This window comes from Anolis carolinensis, chromosome 1 (assembly GCF_035594765.1).
Source record: "Anolis carolinensis isolate JA03-04 chromosome 1, rAnoCar3.1.pri, whole genome shotgun sequence".
NCBI lineage: Eukaryota > Metazoa > Chordata > Lepidosauria > Squamata > Dactyloidae > Anolis > Anolis carolinensis.
In genome coordinates this window covers 100,196,615-100,215,010 of record NC_085841.1, presented here as the reverse complement: position 1 = coordinate 100,215,010, position 18,396 = coordinate 100,196,615, and the positions used below count along the sequence as shown (strand labels likewise).

Here is an 18,396-nt window from a genome sequence, read left to right as displayed (position 1 = left end):
AATTACCTTTAAAACATCGTTTTCTTTTTTTAAAATCGTAAAAACTGGAAATGCCTATAGTTTTCATTTTTCCTTTCTGTACACCATTTGTGTAATTGCCTCACTAATATTTCAAGGGGCACAGAAGGGTTAGCAGTGGCTAACATCCAGGTGCCTTTTTTATAAATGAATAATTGCACATCGCAATGGCAGTGCACAGTTTCATCGAGAATCAGACAGATTAAGAGTTCCATAAAACCTGAAAACTTGCACTTGACTTGGAGATATTTTTGGATGATGCTAATGTAGCAATTGCTGTATTTTTTATCCTATACAGTTATTTGTGTTCTCTTCATTTTTTAAAGTTTATTAGCAACCTCTAATTTAGAAGGTTTCAGTCTTCTAAAGTAAATATCATTTTACTATTCAATATAATGTAGATAATGGAGCCCCCAGTGAAGCAGTGAGTTAAACCGCTGAGCTACTGAGCTTGATCAATGAAAAGTCGGTGGTTCGAATGTGAGGAGTGGGGTGAGTTCCCGTTGTTAGCCCCAGCTTCTGCCACCCTAGCAGTTCAAAAACATGCAAATGTGAGTAGATCAATAGGTACTACTCCAGTGGGAAGGTAATGGCGCTTCATGCAGTTATGTCGGCCACATTACCTTAGAGGTGTCTACGGACAACGCCGGCTCTTCGGCTTAGAAATGGACATGAGCACCAACCCCCAGAGTCGGATGACTGGACTTAATGTCTGAGGAAAACCTTTACCTTTATCTATAATGTAGATAAAGATGGTCTAGTTCAGACCTGGGCAAACTTCGGCCCTCCAGGTTTGGAATTCAACTTCCACAATTCTTAACAGATGATAAGCTGTTAGGAATTGTGGGGGGTGAAGTCCAAAACACCTGGAGTGCCGAAGTTTGCCCATGCCTGGTCTAGTTAATACTAAGACTTCTAGGTACTTGCCACTGCTATATATCTTGATAGCTTCTTTGCTCATCTAGGTGATATTAGCTACACCAGCATTCTCTAATCTGGTACTCCCCAGATGTTCTTGTCTAGACAAAAAAAAAATCTCATCCAGACACCATTGCAATCTAGAAAACACCAGGTTCTTTAAGGTCCCAGACAGGATTTTCCATAGCACCTTTTTAAATTGACAATTGCAGGGCTTGAATAGATCCCCAAAATGCAAATCTCTCTGAACATTAACTAACACATCTTTCTGATCTGTGTGTTGAGCACTGCTTGTTTCATTTGTTGTTGCTGCTGATGCTTGGCTTTGTGTCCTTTCTTTTTTGGCTTGCCTTCTTATTGTCTTCTTATTCACTTGTCCACATTTCAATGAACTCCAACTGGCTCTTGAAACTCACTTGCTCTTATTTTGCAAGCACCTGGGACATGAGAATGAAACACTGCTTTGTGACAACTTGGATAAAACCACAAGGAGCACCTCAGCTAATAGGGTTAGAAGGCTGTTGGACAATGTCAAAAATGGAGAGATTATAAAAGAAGATTAGGAAAGGGTAGCAAGAGGAACAGCACTAAAAACCAAAAGCACTCACAGGTATGGCAGAGGAAAATGTTACCCCAAAATGGAAGATGCCTTTCAGCACTCAAGGGAAAAATAACATGAAGAAGAACAAGGCCTCTTTAGGCTTTGCCCTCCTTCAAGGTATTCTGGGTTTTTACACATCCTTAACTATTTTTATGAGCTTTCTAACAACACTATAATGAGCACTGAATTTTTAAAAAGGTTATACATAGCATACATACATTCTACTCGCCAAAAGACATTCCCTTCCAAGAAACAACCGTACAGGGTCTAAGAATATGTTTAATATCTAGAATCACATGAAGGTCAGATTTTTATTAAAACTCTGTTTTCTTTGGACTAATTAGACCGTAATCTGTACTGATGTTTCCCTGGAGACCATTTTCTCTTTCAGCATATGTGTCCTTTAAATAATCTGTAATTAATATGGTCTCCTGTGTCCTTCTGAAATGACAACACTATAAATAACAATTGAGAAATTTAAAGGCCAAGCAGCAGCTATAACACTGTGGCGACAGACTGCAGGGATCTCTTAAGTATCAGCTGGGTGGCTCTATATCCTCTCTCCATTTCTCCTATGTTGAAAGAAGAGATATTTCACTTTGTCTCCACATGTTGTACTAGAGCCTTGAAATACCTTTTCACCACAAACTACACTCTGTCCAGGTAATCCAGTAAGTAAAAGTTTATTTAAAGAAGAGTATATAAAAATAAGCAAATGCAAAAGAGAGAATCAAAGTTCAAAAGGTTATTTCCAAGATAGCCGAGAGGCCAAAATCCTTTCAAATATAGTCTCCAGAGTTAATCCACAAACATATCCATAAACAAGATAGTATGAATACAAGGCAGGCAACCTATGCCACACATGAACTAAAAGCAAGAACCAACTTAGAAACTTGAATACATGAATTCTATGAACATATGACCCAAAAACTGCAAGCTGTTCACCTAAATATAATGTTGCTCTCACAAAAGATTGTACCAGCAGGAACCACTTTAAAAGGCCTCAATCTCTCCCATAACATCATTTCTCACACACCTGTTTTTTCTCTCCTTATCTTTAAGCCTGTGAAAAAGGAACTTTTCAATAATTTGTGTATCTTTGAAATTGCGCTGTTGCACTGTAAAAATATTCAGTCATTAAATAAAAAATATTATTGGTCCTTCTATTGTGCCCAAGAAATAATGGCGGCAGTAGGAGCACTGAGGGGCCCATTGAAAGATCACCCACACAAAAACATCACTAAAACAGGTTAAAGAAGGATAAATACATTTACCATCCCACTTCATTTTAGCCCCTTTTACCCGTTTTACACCTTTGGAGTCGACTCCTCCCCATCTTAAACAACCTTGTGTTTCCATACACTTCAGAAATGGAGTCACATAGGAAACTCACAGAACAATCTAGCTTCATCTGATGGGCTCTGTTGGGATCTGTGTTTTAAGTGTTTAGAAATGCTGGGAAGACAGTGTGTGATGAAGTCTTAAGAGTCCTGGAAGTCATGGTCCTTGAATAAAGATCAATGAACATGGTTCCAACATTGTGGTCAGTCTCAATCATGTCAACACACAAAAGCAGGAGCAGAAATCATGTAGCCTTCCAGATCTTATTGTGCTGCAATTTCTGACTACTTTGACCAGCATCAGTAAAGAATGCTGGGAGGTGCTGTTCAACTACATCTGAAGGGCCATGAGATCCCCACGCCCCACATTAAAGCAAAAGGAAATCTCCTGCAAACTTACTTGGAAGCTAGTGCTTCACTGGACTACAAGGGATATTGAAACATCAGCACAAAGTGCAGTAGCCAAGGAGTTGACTACTTTATATTTCAGAGACTGTGGCTCCATCTACACTGCCATTAAACGCAGTTTCAAAGTGCATTATATAGTCAGTGTAGACTCTTATAATGTAGTCCGATGCAGTTTAACTACATTATATAAGCATGCATTAACCCTGCAACACAGTGTAGATGGGGCTATAGTCAACAATCCAGAACCAACTGCACCAGAAATGATCAGCCGGGGAACTCCTCTGCAAAACCCAAGAATACAGTCATGGCTGAAAAATAGCACTATAACAGTGTAATACAAATGCATCTTATACCCGCATTATTGCTTAGGTTCACTCAAGGGATTCATACTATTCCAACAAATTTTACGAAAAATGTTTTATTCTGTTTATATTTTGTTTTGGTTTTTCCTGAAATGGGGTACCTGTTATTGCAATTTCTTGAACCACTGACCCATATGCACTACTGGAAAAATGTATCTGAAACTATCCTCCTTTTCAAAAACTAATCCATGAAATAGTATTGGAGAAGGAATACTACTAAGAAAAAAACAGATCTTACCCTGCTCTGCTTTTTTTCCCTTTTAAACATTTTGGATTTTTGTTCCATTGAATTCACATGGAGACTTCACCATAATGTAAGGGCGTCTCACTGGATGGCTCTTTTTCAAGAACAAAAATAATTGTGACAAGACTGACAATTTTTGATGAAATGTCAACATGTCAAGACACTCATTCACATTGAGGATAATGATAATTGTAAATATTCTTTACATTCCATTATTATTAAGAATAATATGATGTTGCTCATGGATGTCAACACATGGCTCACTGGCAGTCAATGTAGTCAATATAAAATAATACAGTAATAGGAGACAAAACCTAAATCCGCTATAATATAATCCATACTGTGTTCCAGCCCTTGGTGGGCAGAGCTCACATACTTTACTGTGCTACTGAGCAGCATCCATAGATTGATATCTGCCATGTGCCCATCCTCTAATGGACAGACATTGTACAATTTATTTATTTATTGTGTAAGAGGAAAATTGAGAATACAGTTATAATGTATAGAAAAACCACAAAGTTTAAAACTTGTCATAAATTTCCTTTGACCAGAAGATGGCCACTTGGAGTGCCTCTGGTGTTGCTGTGAGAAGGTCCTCCATTGTGCATGTGGCAGGGATCAAACTGCATTGTAGTAAGTGGTCTGTGGTTTGTTCTTCTCCACACTCGCAAGTCATGGACTCCACTTTGTGGCCACATTTCTTAAGGTTAGCTCTGCATCTCATGGTGCCAAACGCAGTCTGTTCAGCATCTTCCAAGTCACCCGGTCTTCTGTGTGCCCAGGAGGGCGTTTCTCCTTTGGTCTCAGCCACTGATAGAAGTTCTGGGTTTTAACCTGCCACTTTTGGACTCTTGCTTGCTGAGGCATTCTTGAAAGTATCTCTGTAGATGTGATGTCCCATGGGCCCCTGGGTCGTGACCATGGTGCCATTATGGATCAAAGTGATGAGGAAATGGGATTTCTGCCATTTCAGCAAGATGCTGTCCCTTTCCAGATGCCTTTTGTTGACAATTCTAGCCCGGAGCTCATTAAAAAGGACCTTGAACAGGCGCCTATTCCCAACACCTCTCCCCCCCTTTGCGAGAAGGGAGTTTTGGGAGGCTAGCCGCTCAGAGAAAGCGCCCGATTAGCGGCCAGACAGAGCGCTAATTAGCTCGTTTCCCCTGAGAGTTCTCAGGGAGGATTGCATCTGGCCGAAGATGTTGTTTCCGTTCTTTTCCCTTGGGAAAAGGAGCATTGGACACCTGCTTTGCAGAAAGATTTGAAGTTCTTTAAAAGTTCCCCGCACTGGCTAGTCCTTGTGGAGTCAACGTGTGAGTTTGGAGGAATAACTTCGTTTCCAGCCTAATGTGGACTGCGTTAAGTCCACTGCCTTCCAGCCTTGTCGTGCTTTGCCAAGCCGTGTTCCTTGATTTGTCTTGCTGTGAATCCAGTCTTGTCTTGTCGTGCCTGTCACGACCCAGGCTGCAGAGCACCAATAACCATACACAGAGGCCAGAATCTATCTAATATCTTTATTAAGGAAATATATAAAGTTAATAAAAACAAGTATAGGAAATAGTCCAGAAGTAGACCTTTCAGGAAAGGTCAAAATTAGTCCAAAAAAGCAATGTCCAATATGAAATATTAAGGTCCAAAGTTGTAATCCAATAACCGAAACACTCACTTGCCAAGCAAGTGAGGGGAGATGACAAGGTCCTTTAGTCCATGAACTTGAGCAAGGCTAGGAAATAACTTGATTCTTGGCACACAAAGCTTGATTCAAGGCAACAAGGAAACGAGGAGCAAGAACAAGATCCGTGGTAATTACTTGGCGAGGTCCGGAAAACAAGGCAAGATCCGGGGAGAAAACAAGGCTGAGAACGAAGGCTTGGAACAGGAACAAAGGCTTGAAAACAGGAGTAGCTGTCCACACACGCTGCTCCGGTAGCTGACGAATTGACTCCGCAAGATTCCTTTGGGAGCAAGGAACCTAAATAGGCCTCGTTTTCCCACCAGAGAACACTTCTCTGGGGAATCAGAAATGAAAGTCAATCTCTGTGTCCAGATGTATGACTCCCTAAAATTTCTCATGGCAGCAGGCTTAATCATCTGAATGCTTTGCTGCAATTCTCAAACTCCTGCGATTAGCTTGTTGCACTCCTTTTTGCTGGAGATAATAATTACGGCGCGAAAAAGGGGGAGAACTCGACTCAGGGCTTGTTTGGCAGATTTCTGGAAGACAAGCCTCCTGCAGGTGCAAAGGCTCAATTTCTGGCTGGGATAGTTCCTTTTCTGGCTGAAATGGTGGAAAACCCAAGTTTTCCTCTTCATCATTCACAACAGCACTAGGAACGGGACTACATGGCCCATGAGTCATCACACTATCCCCCTCCTCAAGCCCCCTCTCAAACTGGGACTCTCTCCCCGAGGCGCGAGGCCGCGGCTTGGCGGGATAGGTCAGATGGAAGCGGCGGGTTAAATCGGGGGCATGGACTGTGGAAGCGTCTTCCCAAGAACGTTCCTCGGGGCCAAAACCCACCCAGTCAATGAGATATTGTAGGCGGCGGCGGTGAAAGCGAGAATCCAAAATGTCCTGAACCTCGAATTCCTCCTCCCCATCCACCAAAACAGGAGTGGGGGCCGGCCGGTCTGCATCAGGGCGCACACCATCCGCCGGAAGGAGCAGAGAGCGATGAAACACTGGATGAATGCGCATAGAGCGCGGAAGTTGGAGTTTGAAAGTCACGGGGTTAAGTTGCGCCACCACTGGGTAGGGCCCAATGAAACAGGCATCTAATTTCCGGCAAGGGCGATGGGAGGGCAAAAAGCGAGTGGACAGAAGAACCCGGTCTCCTACCTTGATTTCGGGGCCCGGCTGGCGATGTTTGTCAGCGTGGCGTTTATAGTCCTCCTTGGCTTGGTCCAGTTGCTGGAGCAAAAGTTGTTGCACCGCTGTGAGTTCCTGCAGCCAGTCCTCTGCTGCGGGAACTTCTGAGGTTTCAATGACAGGAGGAAAGAAACGTGGATGGAAGCCGTAGTTTGCAAAGAACGGGGTTTCTTTAGTTGAAGCCTGGACACCATTGTTATAGGCAAACTCTGACAGCGGTAACAGGGAAACCCAATTGTCCTGCTGGTAGTTCACATAACAGCGAAGGTATTGTTCCAAAGTGGCATTGGTGCGCTCAGTTTGCCCATCCGTTTGGGGATGGTGAGCCGAAGATAAACGAGAGTCTATGCCCAATAGTTTTTGTAGTGCTTTCCAGAACCGAGAGGTGAATTGGGACCCACGGTCTGTGACCAAACTCTTGGGCAATCCATGTAATCTGAAAACATGTTGAAGGAATAGATCTGCAGTCTCTTTGGCCGTGGGAAGGCCATCACAGGGAATGAAATGGGCTAACTTGGTAAAAAGGTCCACCACCACTAGGATCGTGGTGAATCCGCAGGAAGGTGGTAGATCAGTGATAAAATCCGCAGAGATTATTTCCCATGGGTGGGATGGGGTAGGGAGGGGATGCAGAAGCCCTGAGGGTCTTTCCCTTCTTGTCTTGGAGCGCTGGCATACTGGGCAGGTGTTGACATATTTCTCCACATCCTTGCGGATCTTGGGCCACCAGAAGTCTCTTAGGATCAAATGCATGGTTTTGAATAGTCCGAAATGCCCTGCTGGCTTGCAGTCATGACACAGACGAAGTGCTTTTTCCCTGCCCGGTCCTGGGGGGATGTAAACATGATTTCTATAGCAAAGTAGCCCATCCTTGAGCGAAAAGGGAAAACGTAGCCCTTGGCGAAGTTGGTCTTGTGCCCAAGCATCTGCTTGCTGACTAGCCCTGATTTCCTGAGCACAAAGGGGGCCTGGAGTAGAGGGAGTTGATTCAATGGGAGTGGATTTGGTGTTTCCCACTGTGAGCGTGGCAAAGTTCTCGGGTTGTAGCAGCTGGGACTCAAAGGTCTCCTTGCCCCCTGCAGCGTATTCCGGTTTCCGTGACAGGGCATCTGCTTGCTTGGTCTGGGCTGGGGTTACATAATGAATTTGGAAGTTAAAACGTTCAAAGAATAAAGCCCAGCGTTGTTGCCTCTGATTTAGCTTGCGGGCAGTTCTTAGATGCTCTAGATTCCGATGATCAGTATGGACTTCAATGGGATATTTGGCCCCTTCTAACCAATGTCTCCAAGTTTCAAAGGCTGCCTTTATGGCCAAAAGTTCTTTTTCCCAAATAGTGTAATTTCTCTCTGGTGCAGTCAATTGACGGGAATAAAAGGCACAAGGATGGAGATGATCTCCCACTGGTTGTAGGAGTACAGCCCCAATCGCCACATCGGAGGCGTCCGCCTGCACGACAAAAGGGGTTTCAGGATCTGGATGCTGAAGGATTGGCTGGGACGTGAATAATTTCTTTAGTTGCTGGAAACCTTTCTCTGCTTGATCTGTCCAGCGGAAAGGCTGTTTCCCACGGATGCAGCTGGTGATTGGGTCAGACCAGCGGGCAAAGTCTGGAATGAACTTGCGGTAGTAGTTCGCGAACCCCAAGAATCGTTGCACCTCTTTCTTGTTGGTTGGCGCCCGCCATTCCAATACTGCTGTGACCTTTGCCGGGTCCATGGTGAGCCCTAGTGGCGAGACACGATATCCCAGGAAATCTACCTCTTGTACATCAAAAGCGCATTTTTCCAACTTGGCATAAAGTCCGTGGTCCCGCAATCGTTGTAACACCATTCTGACGTGATTCTCATGTTCTGATTGTGATCTAGAAAACACCAAAAAATCGTCCAGGTAGATAATCAGGAACCGATCTAGATAATCCTGAAAGATATCATTGACAAAATGCTGGAACGTTGCGGGAGCTCCACATAAACCGAAATTCATAACCAGGGTTTCGAATAAACCGAATTTTGTCTGGAAGGCAGTCTTCCACTCGTCCCCTTCCCTGATGCGAACTAGATTATAAGCTCCTCGAAGATCCAGTTTGGTGTAAACTTTAGCCCCTCGAAGCCGGTCTAAGAGGTCTGAGATCAAAGGCAGGGGATACCGGTTTCGTTTAGTGATATTGTTCAATGCTCTATAGTCCACCACCAAGCGTAGGTCCCCTGACTTCTTTTTCACAAACATCACTGGGGAAGCGGCTGGGGATTGAGAGGGTCTGATAAACCCCTTGCGGAGGTTTGTCTCTAAGAACTCCCTGAGAGCTTCTTGCTCTGGTTCAGTCAGGGAGTAGAGGTGTCCTCGCGGAATCGGGGCCCCCTCCACCAAGTCAATGGCACAGTCATAAGGTCTATGTGGGGGTAGTCTCTCGGCTTCTTTTTCATTGAATACATCCCAATATTCTGAGTACTTCTTGGGCAAGGTGATGATGGGTTCAGCGTCTGTGGCATGGCATACCTTGGCTACAAGGCAATGGTTTTGGCAATATTTTGAAGCAAACTGCAGTTCTCTGTTGGACCAGGAGATGCTTGGGTCGTGGAGTGTCAGCCATGGAATTCCCAAAATCACAGGGAAGTGGGGAACCTCGGTAACAAAGAAGGAAATCTCTTCCATGTGTTCCCTTATCCACATTCTGGTGGGTTCCGACCACTGGCTTACTGGACCTGTCTTGAGGGGGCGGCCATCGATGGCTTGCACCACACGGGCGTTCTTGAAGTCGTGATATTGTAATCCCAGAGAGTCGGCATACTCTCTGTCAATGAAGTTGTTTGTGGCTCCTGAGTCTATCATGGCATGGACCATGACGGGTCCTTTTTTTACTGACCACAAGGTGACCACTAGAAGAAATAGGACCCCGGTTGGCGGCTCTTGAGTGGGTTTTTTGACCGGGTTGGCGAGCCTCTCTACGCCCGGTCGCTGGCTTCCCCCGCCGGCTGTGCGCCAGCCGCCTCAGACGTCTTCGTCTCCGTGGAGGACGCCGCCGCCAGACGAGCGGCGGGCTTCCCTTTGGCTGGACACTCTCTGGCAAAGTGGCCCCCGTTTCCGCAGTACCAACAGAGATTTAGGCGTTGGCGACGGGCCTTCTCGGCGGCATCTAATCTGGGACGCACATTGCCCAACTGCATCGGCACCTCCTCGCTTCCTCTGGGGTATGGGGCTGGTGGCGGGGGTCTCCACACTGGACGCCGGTGGGAGCGGGAGGTCTCGCTCCGGTCCTACCACTCTGGCCTCGGATCCATTGTCTTCTGTTGGCAATCATGACTTCAGCTCGTAAACATTGATCAATGAGTGCTTCAAGAGAGTGTGGAGGATCCACCTTGGAGATTTCCTCCAGCATCTCGATGTTGAGACCCTCCCGAAATTGTCCTCTGAGGGCTATATCATTCCATCCGGTGTTATGGGCCAGCACTCGGAACTCGGCTATGTACTGGGACATGGGTCTGTCCCCTTGGGAGAGGCGCCGGAGTTTGTGGCCGGCTGCCTCCAAATTGTCCTCAATCCCCCAAGTCGCCTTAATGTGATCCAAGAATTGTTGCGCTGATCTTAGATGTGGGGAGTCTTGGTCGAACAGTGCCGTCGCCCAGTTGGCCGCTGGCCCGTCTAGGAGACTGTAGATCCACGCCACCTTGATGTCTTCTTGGGGAAACTCGGCATTACGGGCCTCTAGATAAGCCTGGCATTGGCGACGGAAAACATGAACCTTAGAAGCTTCTCCAGTAAACTTGGTTGGCAGCGCCAGGGCCGGGAGACGGATTCCGCGTTCCTTCAATCCCCTTATTTCTCCCTCCTGCGCATTGAGCTTATCACGGATGCGGTCCACTTCATCCTTGTCGATGGTGTAACTGAGTGGTTGGGCCCCCGGCCCGGCTCCGGTAGACATTCTGGCCTAGGTTAATTGGTGCTTAGGGTGGCGGAGTCAAACTGTCACGACCCAGGCTGCAGAGCACCAATAACCATACACAGAGGCCAGAATCTATCTAATATCTTTATTAAGGAAATATATAAAGTTAATAAAAACAAGTATAGGAAATAGTCCAGAAGTAGACCTTTCAGGAAAGGTCAAAATTAGTCCAAAAAAGCAATGTCCAATATGAAATATTAAGGTCCAAAGTTGTAATCCAATAACCGAAACACTCACTTGCCAAGCAAGTGAGGGGAGATGACAAGGTCCTTTAGTCCATGAACTTGAGCAAGGCTAGGAAATAACTTGATTCTTGGCACACAAAGCTTGATTCAAGGCAACAAGGAAACGAGGAGCAAGAACAAGATCCGTGGTAATTACTTGGCGAGGTCCGGAAAACAAGGCAAGATCCGGGGAGAAAACAAGGCTGAGAACGAAGGCTTGGAACAGGAACAAAGGCTTGAAAACAGGAGTAGCTGTCCACACACGCTGCTCCGGTAGCTGACGAATTGACTCCGCAAGATTCCTTTGGGAGCAAGGAACCTAAATAGGCCTCGTTTTCCCACCAGAGAACACTTCTCTGGGGAATCAGAAATGAAAGTCAATCTCTGTGTCCAGATGTATGACTCCCTAAAATTTCTCATGGCAGCAGGCTTAATCATCTGAATGCTTTGCTGCAATTCTCAAACTCCTGCGATTAGCTTGTTGCACTCCTTTTTGCTGGAGATAATAATTACGGCGCGAAAAAGGGGGAGAACTCGACTCAGGGCTTGTTTGGCAGATTTCTGGAAGACAAGCCTCCTGCAGGTGCAAAGGCTCAATTTCTGGCTGGGATAGTTCCTTTTCTGGCTGAAATGGTGGAAAACCCAAGTTTTCCTCTTCATCATTCACAACAGCACTAGGAACGGGACTACATGGCCCATGAGTCATCACAGTGCCGTGGATCCAGCCTTGTCTTCAATTCCTTGCCTTTGGACTTGTATTGAACTCTAGTGAAAGACTTGGACATTTTCCCCACTCAAACTGCTTGGAAGTTTGAGTGCGTTTCGGTTTTGGATTACAAACTTTGAACTCTAATATAATATATTGGACAATATATTACTGGACTATATTCGACCTTTCCTGAAAGGTCTATTGATGGACTATATTTTCTACTTGTTTTCATTTTAATTCGTTAATTCCTTAATAAAGATATTAGATTGTTTATTGGCCTCGGTGTATTGGTTTCCAGTGCTTTCGCAGCCAGGGGCGTCACAGTAGATCTTAAGAAGCTATTTCTTCATTTAAAGCGTTGGTGTGCTGGTTGATATCCGAACAGAGGATGGATCGGAGATGTCAATGCCTTGGTCCTTCCATTACAGGCAGCTACTTCCTGATGGATGCCACATGGTGCATTACCAGCTAAACAGTATAATTTCTCCAGTAATGTAGAGTGTAGACATCATGTAATAATGGGGCATGTCTCATTAAGAGCCATATCTATAGTTTTAACGTGGTGAGATGTATTCCACACCAGGCATGTGTATTCATTGCAAGGGCAGATGATACAATGGCTTTGTCAGGTGATTTGAAGAACCAACATTGGCCTGGCTGTCTTTCTATTATGGTTGTTTCAAGCTTAGTAACTCAGTCCAAGCAATTAGTCATTTCAGTCCAGAACCTGACAACCAACCCAATTTGGGTTCATGTCCTCTTGCTCTGGTTCCTAGGCCCTTGTTGACTTGCTCCAGAATCCAGAGCTTAGAATACACCTTTTTTACTACAACTCCCAAATCCTTCTAGTCAGTATCACTAAAGCATCATCTGCCTAGGGTTTTTTTCCAGTTTGACCTGGTTCACGTCCGCATTGCCTTATTTAAACCAAAACACTTGCCTCTGACCCTAATTAATCTTGATGCATGTGCTGGCAAATCAAATTATATTAAGCTCTGCCATAAACTGCAGAGAAATTGCTTTATGCCAGGTTAAACCGCTAATAAGTAAATTCTTGTACTCTGATAAAAGAAATAAAAGAAATGAAACATTAATAACAGAAATATTCCATTACCTCAGTCTAAACTTTTCAGCAGTATCTTGTGGGAAAAGGAACACTCCCTTTTATGACGGTTTCCATGTTATTTTTAATGGATAGTCTGTGCTATATTCATGATCAGTTTCCTGATAATATTTGTGGAAATTGTTTTCTGTGGTTTCTTTCTGTGCCTTAAATTTTAAAGTAACTTACATAGGCTGCGCTCCACTGCCCTATGTTAACAAAGATGAAAAATGTTGACCCCTTTTGCCCCAACATTTTGAATCATTTTCTTTTCTTCTGGCAACTCCATTCAACTACAGAATGTTATTCAAAAGATTCTCATTACTCATGTATGAAATGATGTCTTCTCCTTTCAATGCAGACGGGTACAGATGAAACACAGAGGCAGACTCTACACTTGTATGACTGTTTGATATTTTTCAAAGTCATAAATCCTGCTAACTGTTTCTCTAATTAATTTTTAGTTTATCAGCCAAGAGTAGTGTATCCATCACATGTTACAGAATACCAGTAAAGTTATTTGTAAACCAATGGATACAAGAGACTTCCCGTCTCTCATCCCCACCTTTTGAATTAGGAAGTACATAGATGTACATTAATTAAAAGCTCAGCATTTTGATGCAAACTTTTTAAGTTTATCCACTGAATTCAGTTTAGAATCTAGAAACAACATACACAAGTTCTGACAATATTGTGAGTGCAAAACACACTCCTGCCTTGCCGTCTGTATATATTTAGGTCCATAAGCTCAATTTAAATGGGCAAACCTATCAAGTACATATGTTCACTAATTTATCCCAAAGTGCTTATCTTAAAATAGACAATGCTCACAACTGCATCAGCATCATGTCTGGTTATTAATTTTTGTGCAAATTGGCAGATTAATCCCTTTCCCTGATGTTTAAAGACCTGCAGAGCTCATTGGTTAGTTTAAATTATCCTCTGCAAAATGATAAAATTAGGAGACTATAGAATCATAGAATCATAGAATCACAGAATAGTAGAGTTGGAAGAGACCTCATGGGCCATCCAGTCCAACCCCCTGCTAAGAAGCAGGAAATCGCATTCAAAGCACCCCCGACAGATGGCCATCCAGCCTCTGCTTAAAAGCCTCCAAAGAAGGAGCCTCCACCACGGCCCGGGGGAGAGAGTTCCACTGTCGAACAGCCCTCACAATGAGGAAGTTCTTCCTGATGTTCAGGTGGAATCTCCTTTCCTGTAGTTTGAAGCCATTGTTCCGTGTCCTGGTCTGCAGGGCAGCAGAAAACAAGCTTGCTCCCTCCTCCCTATGACTTCCCTTCACATATTTGTACATGGCTATCATGTCTCCTCTCAGACTTCTCCTCTGCAGGCTAAACATGCCCAGCTCTTTAAGCCGCTCCTCATAGGGCTTGTTCTCCAGACCCTTAATCATTTTAGTTGCCCTCCTCTGGACGCTTTCCAGTTTGTCAACATCTCCCTTCAACTGCGGTGCCCAAAATTGGACACAGTATTCCAGGTGTGGTCTGACCAAGGCAGAATAGAGGGGGAGTATGACTTCCCTGGATCTAGACGCTATTCCCCTATTGATGCAGGCCAGAATCCCATTGGCTTTTTTAGCTGCCGCATCACATTGTTGGCTCATGTTTAACTTGTTGTCCACGAGAACTCCAAGGTCTTTTTCGCACACACTGCTGTCAAGCCAGGTGTCCCCCATTCTGTATCTTTGATTTCCATTTTTTCTGCCGAAGTGAAGTATCTTGCATTTGTCCCTGTTGAACTTCATTTTGTTAGTTTCGGCCCATCTCTCCAGTCTGTCAAGATCGTTTTGAATTCTGCTCCTGTCCTCCGGAGTGTTAGCTATCCCTCCCAGTTTGGTGTCATCTGCAAACTTGATGATCGTGCCTTCTAACCCTTCGTCCAAGTCATTAATAAAGATGTTGAACAGAACCGGGCCCAGGACGGAGCCCTGCGGCACTCCACTTGTCACTTCTTTCCATGATGAAGACGACGCATTGGTGAGCACCCTTTGGGTTTGTTCGCTTAGCCAATTACAGATCCACCTAACCGTAGTTTTGTCTAGCCCACATTTTACTAGTTTGTTTGGCAGAAGGTCGTGGGGCACTTTGTTGAAGGCCTTACTGAAATCCAGGTACGCTACATCCACAGCATTCCCTGTATCGACCCAACTCGTAACTCTATCGAAAAAAGAGATCAGATTAGTCTGGCATGACTTGTTTTTGGTAAATCCGTGTTGACTATTAGCAATGACTGCATCTGTTTCTAAGTGTTTGCAGACCACTTCCTTAATGATCTTTTCCAGAATCTTCCCTGGTATCGATGTGAGGCTGACCGGACGGTAATTGTTTGGGTCGTTCTTTTTTTCCCTTCTTGAAGATAGGGACCACATTCGCCCTCCTCCAATCTGCTGGGACTTCTCCCGTTCTCCAAGAACTCTCAAATATGATCGCCAGTGGTTCTGAAATAACTTCCGCTAATTCCTTCAATACTCTTGGATGTAGCTGATCTGGCCCTGGGGACTTGAATTCGTTTAGAGTGGCCAGGTGTTCCTGGACAACTTGTTTCCCTATTTGGGGTTGGATTTCCTCCAATCCTTCGTCCATTCCATGTTGCTGAGGTTGAAGATGGCTTTCTTTTTGTGAGAAGACCGAGGCAAAGAAGGCATTAAGCAGTTCTGCCTTTTCCCTATCCCCTGTCGCCATCACCCCATCTTCTCCTTGCAGTGGCCCTATCGCCTCCTTTTTCTTCCTTTTTCTACCAACGTAAGCAAAAAAGCCTTTTTAGTTGTTTTTATTGTCCCTGGCAAGCCTGAGCTCATTTTGCGCTTTAGCCTTGCGAACCTTTTCCCTACAGGTGTTGGCTATACGTTTGAATTCTTCTTTGGTGATTTCTCCCCTTTTCCACTTCTTGTGCATGTCACTTTTGAGCTTTAGCTCAGTTAGAAGTTCTTTGGACATCCATTCTGGCTTCTTTGCACTTGTCTTATTTTTTCTTCTTTGTTGGCACTGTTTGCATTTGCGCCTTGAGTATTTCACTTTTGAAAAACTCCCATCCATCCTTAACTCCCTTGTTTTTTAATATTGGCGTCCATGGAATGCCGCTCAGTAATTCCTTCATTTTTTGGAAGTCAGCTCTCTTAAAGTCCAGAATGCGTGTTTGACTTATCTTAGTTTCAGCATTCCTTTGCATTGCAAACTGCAGGAGCACATGGTCACTTGCCCCTAAGGATCCAACCACTTCAACTGTATTGATCAGGTCTTCCACATTTGTTAAGATTGGATCAAGAGTTGCTGATCCCCTTGTTGCCTCTTCTACTTTCTGGACCATAAAATTGTCTGCAAGGCAAGTGAGGAATTTGTTGGACTTTGTACTCTTGGCTGAGTTTGTTTTCCAGCAGATATCGGGATAATTGAAATCGCCCATGACTACTATATCTCTTCTTTGTGCCTGTTTGGTCAGCTGTTGACAGAAGGCTTCATCAAGTCCTTCATCCTGACTCGGAGGTCTGTAGTAGACACCCACGACAAGATCTTTTTGAGTCCCGGTTCCCTTGATTCTTATCCAGATGCTTTCAAGCTGGTTTCCCGGATTACAGTCTTGCATTTCTTCTGCAACGTAACTATTTTTGACATATAAAGCTACTCCCCCTCCTCTCCCCTTTGTTCTATTTCTGTGAAAGAGGTTATAGCCCTCAATGGCTACATTCCGGTGATGGGAATCATCCCACCAGGTTTCAGTGATGTCTATGACATCGTATGTTTGGTGCTGTGCTAAGAGTTGGAGTTCGTCTTGCTTATTTCCCATGCTCTGAGCATTAGTGTAAAGACATGTAAGCCCCTGTTATGACATCGTATGTGTGGTGCTGTGCTAAGAGTTGGAGTTCGTCTTGCTTATTTCCCATGCTCTGAGCATTAGTGTAAAGACATGTAAGCCCCTGTGACCTCCCCTCGAGCTGTTTATTTGGGATTATTGTGCTCTCTGTACTTGGTCCTTGCTGTGTTTGTGCAGCCCTCCGTTTAGCCTTTTGGCGGTTTCCTGTGGTCGTGGGTAATATAGTGTTCGCCAGGCTGTTGTTCCCCTCCCCCAGTGGATCTAGTTTAAAGTGCGCCTGATGAGGTTTGTGAGTCTGTGTGCAAAAAGATGTTTTCCTACTTGTGTGAGATGCACCCCATCACTTGCCAGTAGTCCATCCTCTTGGAAGAGTAGACCATAGTCAAGGAAGCCAAAATGCTCCTCTTGACACCATTTTCTGAGCCAGTTATTGACCTGTACTATTTTTCCGGCCCTTGTAGAGCCGTGTCCTACAACGGGGAGGAGGGATGAAAAGATCACATGTACATTATACAGTTTTAGCTTTTTCTCAGAGCTCGAAAATCATTTGTGATCTTTTGAAAAGTATGCCTAGCGGTGTCATTGGTACCTACATGAATCAACATAAGGTGGGGAGGGTGAAGGGGCTTTAGGAGCCTGCTGAGCCTCTGAGTGATATGGTGTATTTTTGCCCCCGGGAGGCAGCATGTTTCTCGAGCCATCCCATCCAGTCTGGAAATGATGGCTTCCGTTCCTCTAAGGAGGGAGTCACCTACTACCAATACCTGTTTCCTTTGAGGATTGACAGGGTCCCTTTTGTGCAAGACAGTGTGTATGTCCCCTGAAGAGTGTTCCTGTTGAAGTGAATCATGAAGGTGTAAAGTGTTGTCCTCCTCCTCAACATCCCCAGTGCATTCATCAATGACAATCCATTGAGATACATCCGAGAGCCCATTACTCTCCCAAGGATGTTCCTGTTGCTCCTGGTCTACGATTGGGGATGGAGCATTTGCATGATTACATAAGTGTGAATGTGGTGATGCACTGTCCCCATCAGGGCTATCCCCTGCGCATTGATCAAGGGTGGCCCACTGAGTGGTATCTAAGAAACTGTGGTCCTCCACAAGATGTGTTTCCTGATTGTATAAACTAGGTTTTATTTTATTTGTGAAATAACATGGTGCCCCTACTAGATTACAACTATACATTCTTAACATGTATCACACCACTACAAAAATTGATAAAATAAAAAAAAATCCTATGAGAGGGAAGGATGGAGGCAGGAAAGGAACTGGGAGCTCTTTTAATTTCTCTGAGTGATTTATTCCTCCAAGAATACCTATGTTTGAACCAAGCTAATGAATGAAAAAGAGGAAAAAATACTAGGGAATGTCAATTTTTCTACCATTCGATAACATTAGACAAAATTCCGTGTACTTTGTTTATTGTTATATGTTCTAATAATGCTATTTATTAGAAAAAACTAATTGTTAGGGCTGGTTCAATCACCAAGTTGAAACACAAAGCAGTACCTTTTTGTCCCTCAGATACTGACAGAGCTGACCCAAGGTAATTTTCAAGTATAGGCGAACAGAATTTTGGCGCCCCCCCCCCAAACCAATCACTGAAAAATAAAAGCGTTGGATAAGCGAAAATGTTGGATAAAAAGGAGGGATTAAGGAAAAGCCTAAATAAAGAACAACACTCTGAAAACAGGGGAAATCCAGACAGGAAACAATCAGGGCCAGCTAACACCTCCCAACCAAGGATGCCCCCAGGGAGGAAGTAGCCAGGCTTTGAATCTGCAAGGCCATTAAATGCTAATCAAGGTGGCTAATTGCAGCATTCACACTA

General features: G+C 44.4%; 1 protein-coding gene across 5 annotated transcripts in view; it reads right to left on the bottom strand.

Annotated features, from left to right (window-relative positions):
- The window catches only part of mettl24 (methyltransferase like 24), a 161,522-nt gene that overhangs the window by 123,869 nt on the left and 19,257 nt on the right, over nucleotides 1-18,396 (bottom strand). The gene's annotated exons all lie outside the window — the stretch shown is intronic.